The 17,194-nt window shown below is 34.0% G+C and overlaps 1 protein-coding gene across 3 annotated transcripts in view; it reads right to left on the bottom strand.

The window, feature by feature from the left end:
* Window positions 1–17,194, bottom strand: part of TFEC (transcription factor EC) — a 120,286-nt gene that overhangs the window by 57,814 nt on the left and 45,278 nt on the right. For 2 of the 3 annotated variants that reach the window (XM_032401729.1, XM_032401731.1), the window contains exon 1: window positions 6,824–6,926. The exons of the other annotated variant lie outside the window; for it this stretch is intronic. The gene's annotated coding sequence lies outside the window, so the exon portion shown is untranslated. Of the gene's footprint in view, window positions 1–6,823; window positions 6,927–17,194 lie in introns of those variants that run through there. 3 annotated transcript variants of the gene reach the window in all.

The following is a 17,194-nucleotide window of genomic DNA, read 5'->3' as shown; positions in this document are numbered from 1 at the left end:
ATCGTATCCAGAGCTCACGTTCTTTCCCCTTTCTATATTGCCACTTTGGGTTTCAGAACAATAAAACAAAATGTCTGGAATACAAAATTCACCTATTCCAGAGGACTTAGAGCTGGGCAGGATTTCAAAGACTGGTTGAGTCATCAAATACAAAGTAGAATGTCTTGTTAGTTGAAAATGGCTGGAGCGCCAATTAATAAGCTGAAAACTAAGCAATAGTTGTGACATCAAGACTATTTCATGCTGTTTTCTTAGGTGATTTTTCTGTCATTGATAGAGGTAGTAATCTCAGATAATGTGCACAAAAGTCTTTAGACTCTGAAGAAGCATGAATGAATGATACTTCTGGGAAGAGCCCAGGCTTCTAGCTAAAACTCAACATAGGAGGGTGCAATCCAACATACAGGATTAACATCTCAGGAGACTTGCCCGAGGTCAGTTCATCTCTCTGTGATGCCTTATCCTCTAGATGGAAATAAAAACAGTGAACTCTCTTAAATGTGCCCTACGGTCTGATTAAAGATTGAAAAGGTCTCTAAAAATCCACAGCACTCCCAGGGAAAAATGCTAAGTATCATTATAATTATTACACCAAATGCCATAATTTGGTCTCCTCAGATTCCCTTTTTATGTAGATTCCATCACACTCTGACTTTTGACTTTTTGCCTCTCTGACCAAATCTCCAATGACAAAGCAAAGGGAAATGTTGAGGCAATTAGTGGGAAATGGAAGCAATTAATTCCCTTTTTTAGTAGAGACCTGGCCTCTGTGAACCAGTTTAACCAAAAATAATCAATGACCTTTCTCTGACCAAACTGAAGGAAATCTACTTGATATTTGTCACTGGTTATCCATCTACTGCTTCAACATTAATGAGTCTTTTCACTTTGCCTCTTTCTTTTATGAAATAGAGCCATCTATTCTGGTCCCTTGTTACCTCTGCAACTGCTATTTTTGCAAATCTAATACAGTCAAAGACCTCGTTATCCATGTGTAATCCTGGAAACCATTTTTAGCATAGCATGGTTTCTGATTTCCCCCAACCTTTCTCCCTTGAACTGTTTCCCGTTCTCTGCAATAAAGGTGGGATCTTGTTCAAAATGAATGAAATAGAACAACAAAGATAAAGTTTAAATCTAAAAGTGACAAAAAAAAAAAAAAAAGATTATATAGTTTACCTAGGTCTAAGCACCATGCAGATCTAGAACCAAGTCGCTGCCCCATCGCTTACTCACTGGTTACCTTGGGAACTTTACCTATCTTCCAAAAAATCTCACTTTTCTCTTCTGAACAATGGAGATAAGAGCACTTGCCTCAAGGGTATTTTCAGGTTCAAATGAATTGATACGTGCAAAGCCTTTTGTACCTGATGAGAGTCCAGTCAGTGCTAACTTTTATCAACTGGAGAAGAGAAGACTTCAGGTAATATAGCTGCTTTTGATATTCATGAAAACTCTTCTAAGATGACTGCTCCTCAAGCAGGAATAGTTAACAGTCACTGTCTCCTTTTTATCCCCAAGTAGAGAACTTACTATTTTAGCTTATGCATTTATTTTATAAATTCTTTCCTTCTAGCATATTCTGGAATATCTTTGCTTGCTATTTTGTTGTTGTTTGTTTGTTTTGTCTTTAGACAAATACATCTTAAGCAAATGCTCAAAAGTTTAGTCATACATTTTACTAGGTGTGCTCAGTAAGGCTGAATATAAGTGAATTTAGATACTACTTAGTACAACCAGTATTTCATGTTGAAACAGAAATGTGAATGAATTGGTACTACATCCTCAGAAAATATGGAAAAGTAGAGATGACCTGTGAAGAAAGGCAAATTAAGTTACCTCCCGAATTATGCAGAGTTGCTTCATTCTCTACTTCATTTTGCTCTGAGAGCTCTGTCCTAAAGGCAGAGTCCTCTGAGCCTGTATTTAGGAAAGGATATTGAGGGAGAAAAAAGGCCAGATATATGAGATAGTAGCCCATGGTTATGTTTCATGCTCTGAAAATCTGTCAGAAATGTGAGATCAAGGATCCCATAGGGGGAAGGAGAGAGGTCCTCCCTTTGGGTTACGACCTAGATTTCCAATCTTAGAGTTCCCACATCCAATCTAAGTTTGATATCCCAGGAGTGAATTCAGAACTACTCTTCAGGCACAGGAGACCTAAACTTTAACACCACCAGACCCCTTGTCCTTCACACTCAGTCCCAGCCCTAGCCCTTCACTCTCCACACCAGATATTAATTCAACTTAGAATATTCAGCAAACACACACACACACACACACACACACACACTGACTTATTCAAAGTCACATGGCAAGTTAGTAGCAAGCTGAAAATGCTGAACTCTGACTTCCCATTTCAGTGTGTTCTATCAGCACTAAACCAAGCAACCACAAAGAAATCACTGAATCACTTGCAAATATTTGCTTGGCCCACTGGTTTGGGAGCTAATCCATGTTCAATTTCAGTGGTTATTTCTACAGTGGAAAATGACACAGTCCACCACCTTTGATTTTCTTATGAAGTAGGTTCTATCATATTTTTAGCAAAGCACTTGCCTTCTGTTCTTGCCAGAGGTGCAACCACTTTGCAAAGTATTATGCAGAGGCACATACTTGTCCTTGTTCTCTTAAAGCAGAAACAGGGGCACTGTATAAACAAAATCTAAAACTAATGGCTCTAATCTTTTATCCCCCCAAACTGTGTTCCAAATGGCCAGAGTATTCAGCTAAAACACAATCAGATCAAGCTACTCCTCTTGTTAAAATCCTAAAACACTTAAAAGCATAGTTATGGTCTGCCCCCATCTTAACTCTCCAGCCCTACTTTATGTTATTCCCCACGATGATCGCAAGCTCTAATCAAAGACCCCTGGATGTGCCATGCTTTTCACAACTCTGCACATGCTAGTCTTTTTGTCTGATGCCTTTCTCCTATCCTTTGCCTGCCTAAAGAATAGCTAATTATTTTTCAAGCGTTCTTTGAACCCTTCCCAAACCCCCAAACTCAGGGAATTCATATATACTTTTAAAACTTGTCAGTGTGATTAATTGTTGAGATACCTCAAATGCTCATTGACAGGTACCTATCTTAGGCAACTTAGCATCCTTAGAAACTAGTGTTACACCTGGTACACCCCTCTACTTATACACCTTCAACTTAATCAACTTACACGATATTAACTAAGTTATCGCTCAAGACAAGATTGCATATTCCGTACCTTCTCCAGAAGACGGTGTCATCAGTCATCTCACTGGGCAGACCCACCCACTGCTTTGTTCCTACGCTAAGAGTGGATATGCTCAGAGTTTTCCAAACACTATATCCCTACATGTCCACAACATGTCAAAAGTCTTTTAAGAGAAAAAATGTTTGTTTGCAATAAAAACAACAATAGATGTTTTACAATTTGAGAGCAGAGATAAAGAAGGTCGACTATACTTATGGGAAAAATCTTGAATGGTAGGTATAATTCTGATGGAAAGAACAAATCATCCATCATGTGAAAAGAGCCTTGCATATGTGAAGGACAATCATAAGCTATAGAAGTGAAAAGGCAATTGTCTAAATAGAAACATTTGCGAGTATGACTAAATGATCAATGCCGTTTTGGCATAAGATTAATTAAGAGGAAGCCTAAAAGTTTACCAGAACTTAAAGTCTGATGGTAAAAAATGCTGCTGACAAAATTTCTATTGCAGACCTCAGATTGTTCAGTAGGTTCAAATCCTTCTGAGTCTGCACAAGATCAAAGGTAGCAGAGATTATAAACAGGTGCTGAGATATTCCTTGCAGACACTAGCTGAGCTCATTTACCTGTCTATAGACAGATTTTCAAAGTAGTAGGTATGGTCTAGATTTTGGGGGGAGTGGGGAAAGATGGTGGATAGAATGAGTTTTTGGCAAAGGGATAAAAGGACACAGAGAAATACCTGATTGAAGAGATAGAGAGACCTGGCTCAAATTCTTATTTGGATGGAAATACATCTAAGCAAGCTGAATATCTTTCAGAACTTAATTTGGTCATGTGCATATGAACTTCTGTATTGGAAACATGTTCACAAAATAAGAAATAAAGAAAGGAACAAAAGGGAGGAATAGAAGGATTCTCTGGCCCGTCCGAAAAACCCAGAAAGTGAATCACATTGTGTTCCAGTATGCAGGTGGAGGAGGAGTCTTTCAGGAAAGGCAAGAAATGATTTGTAGATACTCTTCCATGGTAACTCTTAGGAATGAACATCAGGGAGCATGGGAATCCTTATTAAAACTCAATCTCTACTTCCTAGATTCATTCCCTTCAACTGCTTTTTTTAGTTCTATTTCTGAAATCTCACTTATTCTTTCAAACCTAAAGAGATAAAAAGAAAAACAGCAACCTAATGGATCTTTAAGATCATTAGGCCCAACCTCGCATGGTATCCTGAGAGCAATTACAACATCGGTAACAAGGGCTTTCTCTCCTAGACCAATCTAGTCTTTAAACTGGTCACCTGAAGAAATTCTACAACCTACCTTACTATTTCACTTTTCAAAAATACAGATTCCCCCAATTTTTCTGACGTTTAACATAAACTACCTGTAACACATTCTTATACCATTCTTCTACTTTTTTTTTTTTTTTTTTGCTGATGAGTAAGTGGCCAGACTTCCCATGCTCCAGTGAATACAATTTAATGGAATCACATAATTAGGTATCCACTAAGCTCTCACAGGCAAAGTGATGTCTGCCAAATCTTTGATATGTCTCCAAACACTTGCACCCCAACCTAGAGACTCCTTAACTGGCTGGCAATTCACAACTCTATAAAACAAGGTATATTTTTATACATTAGTTTCTTGCTACTCATTTTTTCTATAAGACTATTGTTAAGCTCTCTCCTCAAAGCTTATGTTTTTGAGGACACTTGTGGCTCTTCGTGCTTTCCTCATACATCCTCAGCTCTATGCTTGAGACTCTTCTTCCTGATCTTAGTAAACACAATTAGTAAAACCTGAGCGGGAACTATATGTTGCACTCTACATTTGTTTGTTTTGCCAAATAGCATAAAATTTGCAATCTGCTATTAGTAAACATCACCTCTTTAGATCTGCTATCACTCCACTGCTTAAATCCAGTATTTCTTACTAAAAGAGTTAAATTTATCTCCATAAGAATCTGGCATGTCTAACTGACCTCAGATAATTTGATTTGTACATTGATTTCCAAAGAGTTGAATGATTGCATTTCCACACGTATAATTATGATAATTATTTTATCAATATCCATCATTATCCCCTTTGAATCATATTTCATTAGTTTATTTGAAACAATTGTGTAAGAGTATTTCATTTCTTTCAGTTTCTCCTTTCCTATTTCTCCTTTTTGACTATTCAAACCACTGTTTTCAAAATTGTTTTCTACTCCCACTGTGTTAATTACTACGGTTTCTGAAAATTTCACTTATGCTAGATATTTGCATCAGATTTAAATGTCTCATAATTATTTTGGTTATCTAGAACTTACTACAAACCTTGTACCACAGTCATTAAAATTAAGCTGACGCTTAAGAAACGTTTTTCAGCTTGTTTCATTTTTGACATCAGCTCCAAGTTTCAGTTCAACAAAATATACTCTACTCATGCATTTAACTGTTCTACTGCTTTGTAATGAAACTGAAAAATTAAAAAATAATATTAATAATAATCAAAACAAAAAAATAGGCAACATGGAAATTATATATATTCCATTTGTTTTAATAGTGAAAAAAGACTTTTTATTCTCAAAATGGAGATCACAAAGTTGGCCTATTCAAGGCAGTTTCCACCAAAAAAGTGGAAGATTTAGTATTCATTCAAAAGTGACTTGAAGATGTAAAGCTATGCTTAGATTCATCTAAAATAGAAGTGAAGCAGAACGGTCTGAATAATTTTGATAAGAAACTCTCATTCTGTTTCACTCTGCTTTGTTGACACAGTCTCTGAATAGGGAAGAATTGTGAAGGTTATTTTAGTGTCAATGTTAAATGAAGTTTCCAGTAAATAAGTTACTAATTAAGCTACCTGAAATGAATTAAAGATTACTTCAGGTTTATTTTTTTCTCAAAATGTCTATTCCCAATGAAACATTTTAAGGCAATATTGAAAGTATGGGATTATAATTCACAGAAACAAATATGTAAGAAATAGATGTACGTGTGTGTGTACGTATACAGATATATAAATAATCTTCAAGTCCCTACCACGACTCTACAATTATAACAATTAAAAACTATTACTATAAAAAGTTATTGCTTTGGATATTTGACATCTCCTACACAAACTTTTCAGATCCAAACCTTCATTTAAAAAACCAGAATAATTTTGAACCCTGGAAAAATAACATACACTAAAGTACTATGTGGTGTTAATTCAGCTATGAACAGAATTCATATTTTCTTACCATTAAAAGCCAATAAAATATATATTGCTAAAATGTAAACAGAAATTAACATTTACTCATAGAATAACATATAAGATGCAATAAAATGTTAAATCGGTACAATTTAGTAAATACCCAAGAATATTAAACCGGAAGAAGAAATTGCTTTGGTTATCATGAACTAAAACAGTGATTTCTACATCTTGATTAAAAGTAAGACATTAATAAAGTTTCAGATGTATTTTACCTAAATTATAGCAAATCACAGCTCAGCTACTCTAATATCATGATACCTAATGATCATGCAAGATGAAACCGTAATTACAAGCAAGCCACACATATCAAAGTAAAATAAGTATTGATTAGACTTGTCTTCATAATTTGTTTAAAGTACAGAAAATTAACCTGCCAGTTTAGTTACCTACCAGCAATGATTGGATTCTATCAGTGTTATCACCTCTACAAACAGCACCAAATTATAATCCCTCTTCCCATAACATAAGCACCATGCCAAAAAAGACAACCAGAGTAAATGATCTGATCATGAATAATGAATAGTTAGGGCTGGTTGGAATCCACTTAGTTGAGGAAAGAGAAAAGAGAAGTGGCTCATTAGGGCATTTCCTGAAACTTGGTTGGAATTTCAGTTAAGGAAGAAGAAATGACACAGCAGTTTCAAGTAGAGGGGGACTTCCTTTCTTTATCTGAAATATGCTACCAATTTGAGAAACAGCACTCCAACAAAACTATTCCACAGTAATGTGGCCACAGTAAAAGCTCTCGTTGATCCCATTATTGCCCTGTAATTAACATTTCTTCCCAGAATATACACAAGCAGTACATGGTTGTTATCAAAATGGACTAAGATCCCACATCTATTGCAACATGTTAAATCTCACATTTAACAGTTGTTCAACAAACTGCCCTGCACCAATTTTCAGGTTTTAAGAACTGCAGTTTTGTTTAGAGTCTTAATAGATTTTGAGGTTTTGCTTAAGGCCATCAAATTTCCCATATTTCATGTAGTCACATTTACCTTACATATGATTTTGCACTCATACTGACTCCAGGATAATTTTCATCTTGTCCAAGAATATTTTATCTTCCTATGGAGATGGAAGATCTATAATTCAGCTTATAAGATTTCTAGTAATTTTTTTTTCATATTCTAGTGTGATCCGTATTTTTAAGGGACATGAGCACTGGTTACTTACTTACTGCCTTTACAAATGAAACTTTTTAAAAGGTTTCATTTTATGTATTAGTTATCTACGTGAACTTAAAAATCTAAAGATTCAACTTTGTTCCCACACTATAATTTGTACTGAGAAAATCTACATTTATTCTATAACACGAAAGAAAGAAAGAAAGAAAGAAAGAAAGAAAGAAAGAAAGAAAGAAAGAAAGAAAGAAAGAAAAAGAAAGAGAAAAAAATGTACTTGTGTGTATGTGTGAACAGGTGGAAGTTTACACATATTTCTGTGGTGTTATGTCAATATATTTTAATACTGAATATATTTATAAATTCAATATAATATCCATCAAAATTCTAGTTGCTTTCTATGGGTATTTTTATTATTATTTACTAAGGATAATAAATGAAAAACATAGGCAAGATACTTAAAAAAAATAGTGAGAAAGTACTTGAAAAATAAGATATTGAACACATTATAAAACTACACTAACTAAAACAGTTTACTGCTGGTGTATAATAGACATAAAACTCAAGTCTTCTGCATTTTTAGAAATTTAGTATATATTGAAGGTGGTATGTTACATTAGTAGGAATTTGATACATTCCTCAATAAATATTCTAAGGGTAAGTGACTAACAAGTTGTTGAGAAAAAAGAAGGAAAGAGAAGTAGAGAGAGAGAGAGAGAGACCCATACCTCTAATACACCAAAAATCTAATTTTAAAATCTTAAATATTTAAATATAAAAATTTCAAAACATCATTTAGAAAAATGTGAGTGATTATTTTATAACCCACAGAGTAATATGTCAACAAAGAAATCTCCAACATATTTCATTACATAAATATTAAAACCTCTGTAAGAAAAGAAATTTTTTTTTATAATTTGACAAAACAAAAACTGGGAAAATGGCTTTTTGTCTGTAGCTACAAAACATATAATATGTAGTTAATTGTCACCACTGCATTATAAATGTTTGATTATTTTCTTTTTTTGTCTTCTTACCTGAAAATGTGTTTATTGCCGGATTGGATTATAACTTTTTCTTCTTTTATTAGTAGTGATTCTGTCTTAGTTTTATGACACTGAAAATTATGTAAACTACCTTAGGCAGGGAGTAAAGAATCTAAGAGAGTTATCCCCCTGAAATCTATCAATCACTGTTTCCAGGCTGCCTCCAAGGAAAATTAATTCCCAGACACAAGACATATCCTGCCCAAGTTACACTAGCAAGCAAAGTGGATTCTGTCACAATGAGGGCAGCACTCTGACAAAACTCCAAATGCAGGCTGGTGGAAGACAAGCTGTCATTCACTGAAACAGTAAGGGGTATGTGGAAGTATAGACAGAACACCAACGGTCTCTGCTCCAAGTATTTAGAAGTGGTGCTGTCACACAGTACACAGTCTATATTAAATACTAAGCCTTCACGTTCTTTACATTAACCTTCCCATCAAAATGAATACCACATTTGTTTATTTATTCATTTGTTAATAGGTTTCTATTGAATGCCTACCATTTATCAGGGACTCAGATATAAAGAGAAACACAGTTCTTACCCTCAAGGAGATTAAAATCTAATAGAATTTGAAAGATAAATCACCCACGGTTTAAAATAGTTGAAAGACAGAAAAATAGTACTTTAATGGGGTAAGATTTAAAATAACAAAAAAATGATATAAGGAATGAAGGATTGTTTTCTTATATCTGATTTTTGTAGGAAGGAGGATATTGAAATAAGAAATGTGATGAAAGTAGAGGATGGTGGGTTTCTAAAGTCAAACATACTGGGGAGCATTAAGGTTATCAATAATGTATAATGTCTAAGTTAAATAATGTTTGCATTAAAAGTATTAACAGATCATATAGGAAAAAATTACTGCTTGCCAAGTGGCAGCTAACACACTTTTAGAAAGGGACTTAGTAGCTCTACAGGTTGGTAAAAAGCAGAGGAGAAGGGAGCATATTAGCCCTTCAAAAAGGACAAACAACACACCTGTTGTTAATTCAGATTGCTTTCATAGAAGTCTCAAAGATAAAAGGTAAAAATCTTTTTAATGGAAATTGACTTTATAACTATACACCTGGGATGTTGAGGATATTTATGCTCATAAATATGACTTTTTCTTCCCAACAAGTAGCTTAGTTAAAGATAATCATTATAGAAAATTTCCAATTTGATAAACACTGAAGAAACCTAGCTTCTCTCTTAAAAAGGAATCAAATAAATCAAAGGAAATGATATATCTCCCCCAAGAAGTTTGGAAAGAAAGTCCAAGATCAATATTACCATAGAAAACAAACAAAATCAGTTGTGAGTATGTAGAACTGAAATTTATATGTCACTCATAAATAAGAATCATGCTTTTGGAGAGATTAATATTATAATTCAGTCACTTGGCAAATAATTGGCATTGGTTATTTAAAATTCTGATTTCATTATCTAGTTTGGGGAAGTGCAAAAGTTAGAAAGTTAGTATCCCATATTTTTAGGTCATAACTCCAGACTTTGCCTGAATAGCACTTTAACAAACACCAAATGATCTTGAATTCTGATATTATTTAAGAACTACAGACCATTTAACAGGAGTCAATCCGACTAAAATACTAACATTGAAACTTATCTAGATTTCTACTATTTTATTAGCATACTAGCAAGTATAATATTTGTAAACTTTCAAAACATAAAATTGCACTTAGGTTTTATCCTGTCAGAGTTATTATGTCCTTAACAATGAACCAGGCGCAAAGGCTGTGGGACAGCAGTAAAATATGCATATCATTATACAATTGCAGTAGTAGTTATTTTTTAATTTTAAAATACTCTTCGTCTACCTCAGTGAACTTCAGAAACATCATCTCATAAATCCACCAGTATCAGCAGAAGTGCATGGACTTAATCATTGTTCCATGATAAATGGGTAAATTCTATCAAGAGAATCAAATGACTTTTCCAAGTTTTTCTGTCCCCAACAACTCAGTTTTGAAGAACAAGAAGTCTCTGGAAACCTTTAAGGCATTAATATAATTTAATTCTTCTATGATGCCAAAGGCTTTAAGATTTCCCTAGAGTTGATGTTTGATCTTGATCCTGGCATACACTAGGGTATTAAACAAGAGCCAGCCCTTCTGAAAATTATGTAGTAGGCAACATTTGTCTTTAACATGAAATCTCTATGTCTTTTTCCCTTTTGCCAGATAGGTACTACAATTCCTTATCATCTGTCCATTTTGCTGCTATCTAAAACTATTTTTAGAGGACTCTCTAATTAATTCATTATACATTTTATTCACTAAGGTATAAATGACTGATAAGACTTAAAATACTCTCCCTCCCCAAAGCATTTGCATTTGGAAGGTAATGAATCTTTTCGGTAAAGAGGGAAGATATATTTAAATTTGTGAAGGAATTATTATATATAAAATTCCAGAAATCAAAAATATTCCATGGAGGCTGCCATCTAATCTGAACACTGTTATACTCAGACTAGACAATGTATTATCCATAAAATAAATAAAAGCATAAAGCTTCTTCCTTTGTAATGGTGAGATGGCATGTCCCATGATTGACATTGCAGCTCCCTAGAGATTGGAAAAATGACAAGTCCTCTACAGTCTGCCAAAATTGTACAGTTGCTCTCTATCAGACAGGGAAGGATGGGATATGTTGTTGAAACAAGCAACTCCAAAAAAACCAGAATGTTAAAAACAAAATGCTCTTTCATACTCTACATGTCCAGTGTGGAATAATGGAGAGCTCTGTGCCACAGTTACTAAAAGACCCAGCGTAATGGAGACCCCAAGTCCATATATGCTTTCAATACCACCGAGGCAGGGAAACAAGATGTGGAGAACCATATGCAGGTTCTTAAAGTTTCTGCAGGAAATGACTCACTTCTGTTTATCATTCATTGGCTGAAGCTATCAAGGGCCATGCTTAGTTCAAAGGAAATTAACCTGCAATCCTCCCATGTGTTGATAAGAGATAACAGGGATATTTGTTATTAGGGCCAACGACTATAACAGTCTCCTAATAGTCTTTAATATATCAACTTTTCCCAGGGAATTACTCTTCAGTGAAGGTGTGTTTTTCCATAATGTCACCTAAGAAGTTCAATCCACCCAATAAGAAGCTGTGAGATTTATTCTGAGCCATTACACTAAAAATACAAATAAGAAGAGAGACTCAGTACAGGAAGAGGAGGGGAAACAGATAGACAGCGGAAGATGATAATTTTGATCATCATGATTTGGAGAGATAAGAACTAAAATAAAAACAAACTCTATGTATAAGCGTATGTATGTTTGTCAGTATTACGTTTGTTCTCAAGATCTCTGCCAAAACACCTTTCAGGATCTATCTACATGGGGGAAATTGTCATCTTTCAGGGAAGCATAAAAATATGAGAGAGCTATTTCACAAATACATATTTTGCTACAAGCAAACATAAAGTTTTCCTGAAGAAACTAAAATAATTGTAATAATACACTTATGTTTAAAGGAAGAAAATCTGGAAAGGGTAATAAGAGCAGAGATTTGGAAGAAGAAAATGTAGAAATATTTTTCTGTGTTTCCATTTTGAGGTATTTTTTAAAATTCCTTTAGAGGTTTAAAAAAATGCTCATGCACACAGAAGAATCATCAATGCACATCTCTTGTTTTAATTTATAATTTTCATTGACATTTTTATCTATAATAAAGCTATATTCTGACAAAGTAAAATAAGAAGAAATGGAAGGGGGGAGAGATCTAGATGTGAACTGAACAAAAAGAGTAGAATAAAGCAAGGTATAAATGTTCTGTCAGAGATAACTCCTACTCTTGGTGACCAGAAACATCAATGGTATCTAAATTCACTTTGGTAGTAGGTGCTTTATGGTATGGGAATAAAACAAAGAAAAATGAGGCTCGTAGGACTTCAATAAGGGTGTCAACAACTCCCAAGGAAAATGATTGCATTGGCAGGAATAGTGTTTTGGTTTTTTTTAATATATAGTATCTTAGGAAGTAGCCAACATGATTTGTTCTTATTTCCTAATTTAAAAAATAAAAAATAAATACTTCTATATTTGTTCATATGGGTTCAGAAGAGAGATGCCAAAATAAATACTCAAAACAGCTTTTGAAATATCTTTTCCCTTAAATTTTTACAAGGACATATAAATCAAAAAAATTATAAATGGAAAGACTGATATTTTAATATTACTTTTGTTTACAATTGCATTTCAAGCATTCCATTTTTATTTATTTTCTCACCCCAGATTAAAAATCGATTATAATGCTCTAACTGCACAGCGTTGTGGTGGTCAGTTTTGAGTGCCTGGGTCAACCACACTGAACCCAGCAAGTACAAACATGGAGTCACACATTCGCAACATCTAGCCACTAATATCACGATCAATGAAAACCATCCTACGTGTTCCAAACCACCTTCCCAACAGCACCCTTGCCATTTGGAACACATGCAATATGACTTAACCCAGATTTGCCATACTCCATGTTTGCGAGAATATTATTATGCCAAATGGTTAGAGAATTAACCTTGGATCATTCACTTTTATTTTGACAGAGAGATAGATTAGATATACTGCTATGGCTTAGGAAATTTAGAATGGAATATGTTCTTATTATGTAGAGGTTTCCCTCAAGGGAGGGTAATACTTAATTTCCCAAGATACTTAGTTCATATAGCTTGAGTATCTATTTCCTGTTGTGAGATTTAAACAAGAAGGATCTGTTAAATCTGCTAAATGAAATATTTCTCAAACTGCAAATAACTGGGTGTGTCTAGACTAGCATGTAAACACACCAGTTGCACTGGGTGTGAGCTCTGTGGATTGCCTTATCTTTCCATAGAACATTTCTGTGGGTTACATTCCCCATATGATAATGCTTCCTTCCATTTTTTGATAATCTAATGAAGAAAAAGGAGGAAGATATAAAAAGAAAAAAAGAAATGAAAACATAACCAGCTTTTAAAATGCTAGTGAAAGTGGTTAACTATCATAAAATATAAGCCAAACACTCTTCAAATATCAGTTCTATATTCAAATAATTTGGGCATATGGACCGAGTGCCAGGACTTGTGCTAGGTGCTGTCGCTTGTGTATATTGTGGAATACCGTGATTTTTTTTTAAAGGTAACACACTTCAGAAATTATAAAGTTAGGAGACTATAAAATTCAATGCCTTGAGAACTTTCTATGTTAAGTAAGAGAAAAAGAGAGCTGGGAAGTGTCAGTAACCATGTTGGTATATCTGAAACGTATGACAAGTAATGGTGTGCTCAGAAGTAATTCTTTTCTCCCGTGTGTAGATCTTGCTAATCACGTAGAAAACTGTACTTCATTGTCTGATTTCAGTTCAAAGTAGGCAAAGCTGTGCTTCAAAAAACCCAGGGATTTCACAGGTTTTGTGTTCTCTCTTATGCTCCCCTGTTTTGGATAACAGCTCTGAAACAAAGAGAACACACACACGCACACACACACACACACACACACGTAATATGACTGTTGGTGACTCTCACTCCTACAAGATAGAGATTCATGATCAGACATTTCAAAAAACAAGGGGCAAGAGCTGTATCTCTCACACAATATGTAGACCTACAACTGTTCACCTTCAGCTGGCAATCTGATATGAAGCTATAAATCAGGTATTAGCAGGACACAATAGGGTGACTAGAAGGAACAATAGTGAAAGTGGTGCCTAGTAACCTTAATTTTAAAGAAAAGAAAAAACAGGTAAAAGTGCCAGGCACAATAGTTAGGTTTTAGATGTCTATATTATCAATTCACAGAGTATAGGTAGCAAAGGGAAAATGACATTTTAGCACAATGAGATAAATGCAAGCCCACAGGTACCACTGAGAGTTGGTAGAATGGCATTCTTTTCTAGAATAGAGCCACAGACGAACATGCTTGGTTACAAAAAAAATATATAATACAGCACAAGCACTAGAAGGATTGCACTGCATATGACAAGGAACAACTAAAGGGGTTACATGGGCTCAGGGAAACATTCACAATGTAGACAACTTGACCAGATGTTGATAAAAAGAAGTGATATGAGATGGACACCACTTGATATCAAAAGTAAATTTGGAGTTCTTTAAGTAATATTATTTAATTCTGATTATTAGGTGTTTTTTATTTTTTCCAGCTTTATTGAGGAATAATAGAATAATATAATTGTATATATTTAAAATGTACAATGTAATGATTTGATATATTTATATAGTGAAATAATTACCACGATCAAATAGTTAACACATCCATCACCTCACATAGTCAACTTTTTTATAGTGAAAACACTTAAGACATACCCTCAGCAAATTTCAAGTATATAATACTGTATTAACTATAGTCTAATTGAAAGCAGAACTTCATAATTAAATGGACAAAGCTAAGTTCATTATTAATTTGCTAACAGTTCATCTCTATAGGAATATAAAACCTAACTAGGGACATAATGGCTTTTTTTGTTAAAGGTAATTACCACAAACTGATTTGGATTTGGAAGCTAGAACTAAACATTTAAAAAAAATATCCATCCATTCCTGAATCCAACAGAATTCAGGACACATTCAGAAGTCAGGCAGGGATGATGGAAGAAATGAATAAGAGTAAGTCAACATCTCAGTCAATATGACTCTTCTCCCTCTGAATTTTATTAATAACTCTCATTAATTCAATGGGGAAAAGGCGAATAAGCTTCAAAACTATAAACTTGAGTAACTTATTTGGGCTTCTTTTAAAGATAATGCTTATATTTTCCAGAAATCTAAAATAAACTTCCCTTACGTTGAAAGAGAGGGCCATAATGTGTGAGAGAACTGATCACAAATATATGTACATTTGTTGCTAAAACTTGAATCTCTTTACTCGTTAACTCAAACTGTCTTGACTTCTCATGTTTATGCAAAACAGATTTTTTTGGAGAAAAAAAGAAAGGTACTGTAACATCAGAGGAAATCATCAAAGAACTAGTGGCAACATCTTAAGGCTTTTATCAAAGTAGTGAGGGAATGCATTAAAGCAACAATATCTGAAGCTTACATGTGATGGGACTACTAAATTTAATAGTGTATCTTATGAACATATGTGTATATAATGATTTTTCTTTAAGAATACCTCATTCTGAAAGACTTTTTTTCCTGAGTAATGGAACATTATTCTCTCAAGACAATTCAGAAAAAAAAAAAACTACCAATATTTTATTAATAATAGATGCCTCATACTCTACAAACAGAGGACCAAAGTTTTTGAAAAACTATATGCACTGTAAGTGAATATTCCCCTATACAAAGGGGAATAAGCTTATGAATGGAAAAGTCTTTAAAAAAAATCCCTCATTGAATTCTTAGGAGAAAATGGTAAGCTAAAACATGAATTGTTAAAAATGAGTCACAGTACAGGAGGATTTAAGTAAAAATAGGCAGTTCTCATCTAGCAAATCTGGCCAAGCAAGCTATGATCAAATTTGAGATATCTATTTACATTTATAAAAATGTGTTAAGAATAAAACATTCCTTATTTTCAAAGAAAAAGTATTAAAAACAACATAGTTTTACCTGCAAGTAATAGTTAAGTAGAAAAAGGAAAGGAAACCCATATAAAAATGCATGTCTAAGTATTTGAGACTGTGACCATTTGAGATGCTGCTACTGAGAAATGTCATGGGGGGACACCAGTGGGTTTACTCATACACTGACAAATCCTAGGTCAACTTCTCATGCATATTTGGTCTACTTGGGGGTCATGAAAATAAACCAAACACTACTGAACTCACTGATTACTGAAGGAGAATGTATGGGTATGGGTGGGATTCCTAATGCTATTAGGGAACACTTCTGGCTGCTATATGGGGTCTTCCTGTGAATGTGAACTGCAAAGCCACTACTATCCAATTTCTGGGACTCTTAGCTGCTAGATAATGCATAATTATTTTCTCAAAAATAAAAAAGTAATCCACAGTCTCTAAAATTCGAGCATTTAAATTTCTGGCAGAATTAGCACCTAAGTCTTCCACTAGGAACAATGTAAAGTTTTTCTCAGAAGTTGAGAACTCAGCCCTCTGAATATTAAACATAGTAGTGAGTTGCCCTAAAGAAGACAAGAGCGGGATTTATTTAATATTCTAAAGCTTTTCTATGTATATTCTCCATCATGACTAGAGCAAGTCTTATGGGCTACCCCACAGGCCAATAATGTGTTACCCCTTCCTAACTGATATTTTAAGGTATTTGTACAAAATCTATTTAATGAGAATAAGCATTTGCTCTTAATTAGTACTAATATTATGCCTCTTTATATGCAAAATAAGAGATTTATTACATGTTCCGAATATAAAATCAAATTGTTTGGAATATTCTTTCCTTTCACAGTGCTATAGTCACTAAGAATAGGTGTAACTAACCTACACTTATTTTATTACAAAATCTTATCAGAATCTAACTTTATTTTCTTCTGGCTACCGTATCAACAAAATGTTCTTCAATTTCTTTAGTTCTGGTGTTTTCCTCAGTTTTTTGAACAACAACCATTTGGGAAGCATATTTAAAGTTAGATTATAAAGTGAATGACTGGTTCCTGGTAAACAG

Source organism: Phoca vitulina, unplaced genomic scaffold (assembly GCF_004348235.1).
Source record: "Phoca vitulina isolate PV1807 unplaced genomic scaffold, GSC_HSeal_1.0 scaffold4, whole genome shotgun sequence".
Classification (NCBI taxonomy): Eukaryota; Metazoa; Chordata; class Mammalia; order Carnivora; family Phocidae; genus Phoca; species Phoca vitulina.
Note: the sequence above shows the minus strand (reverse complement) of the source record. Positions and strands in the feature narration are given on the sequence as shown.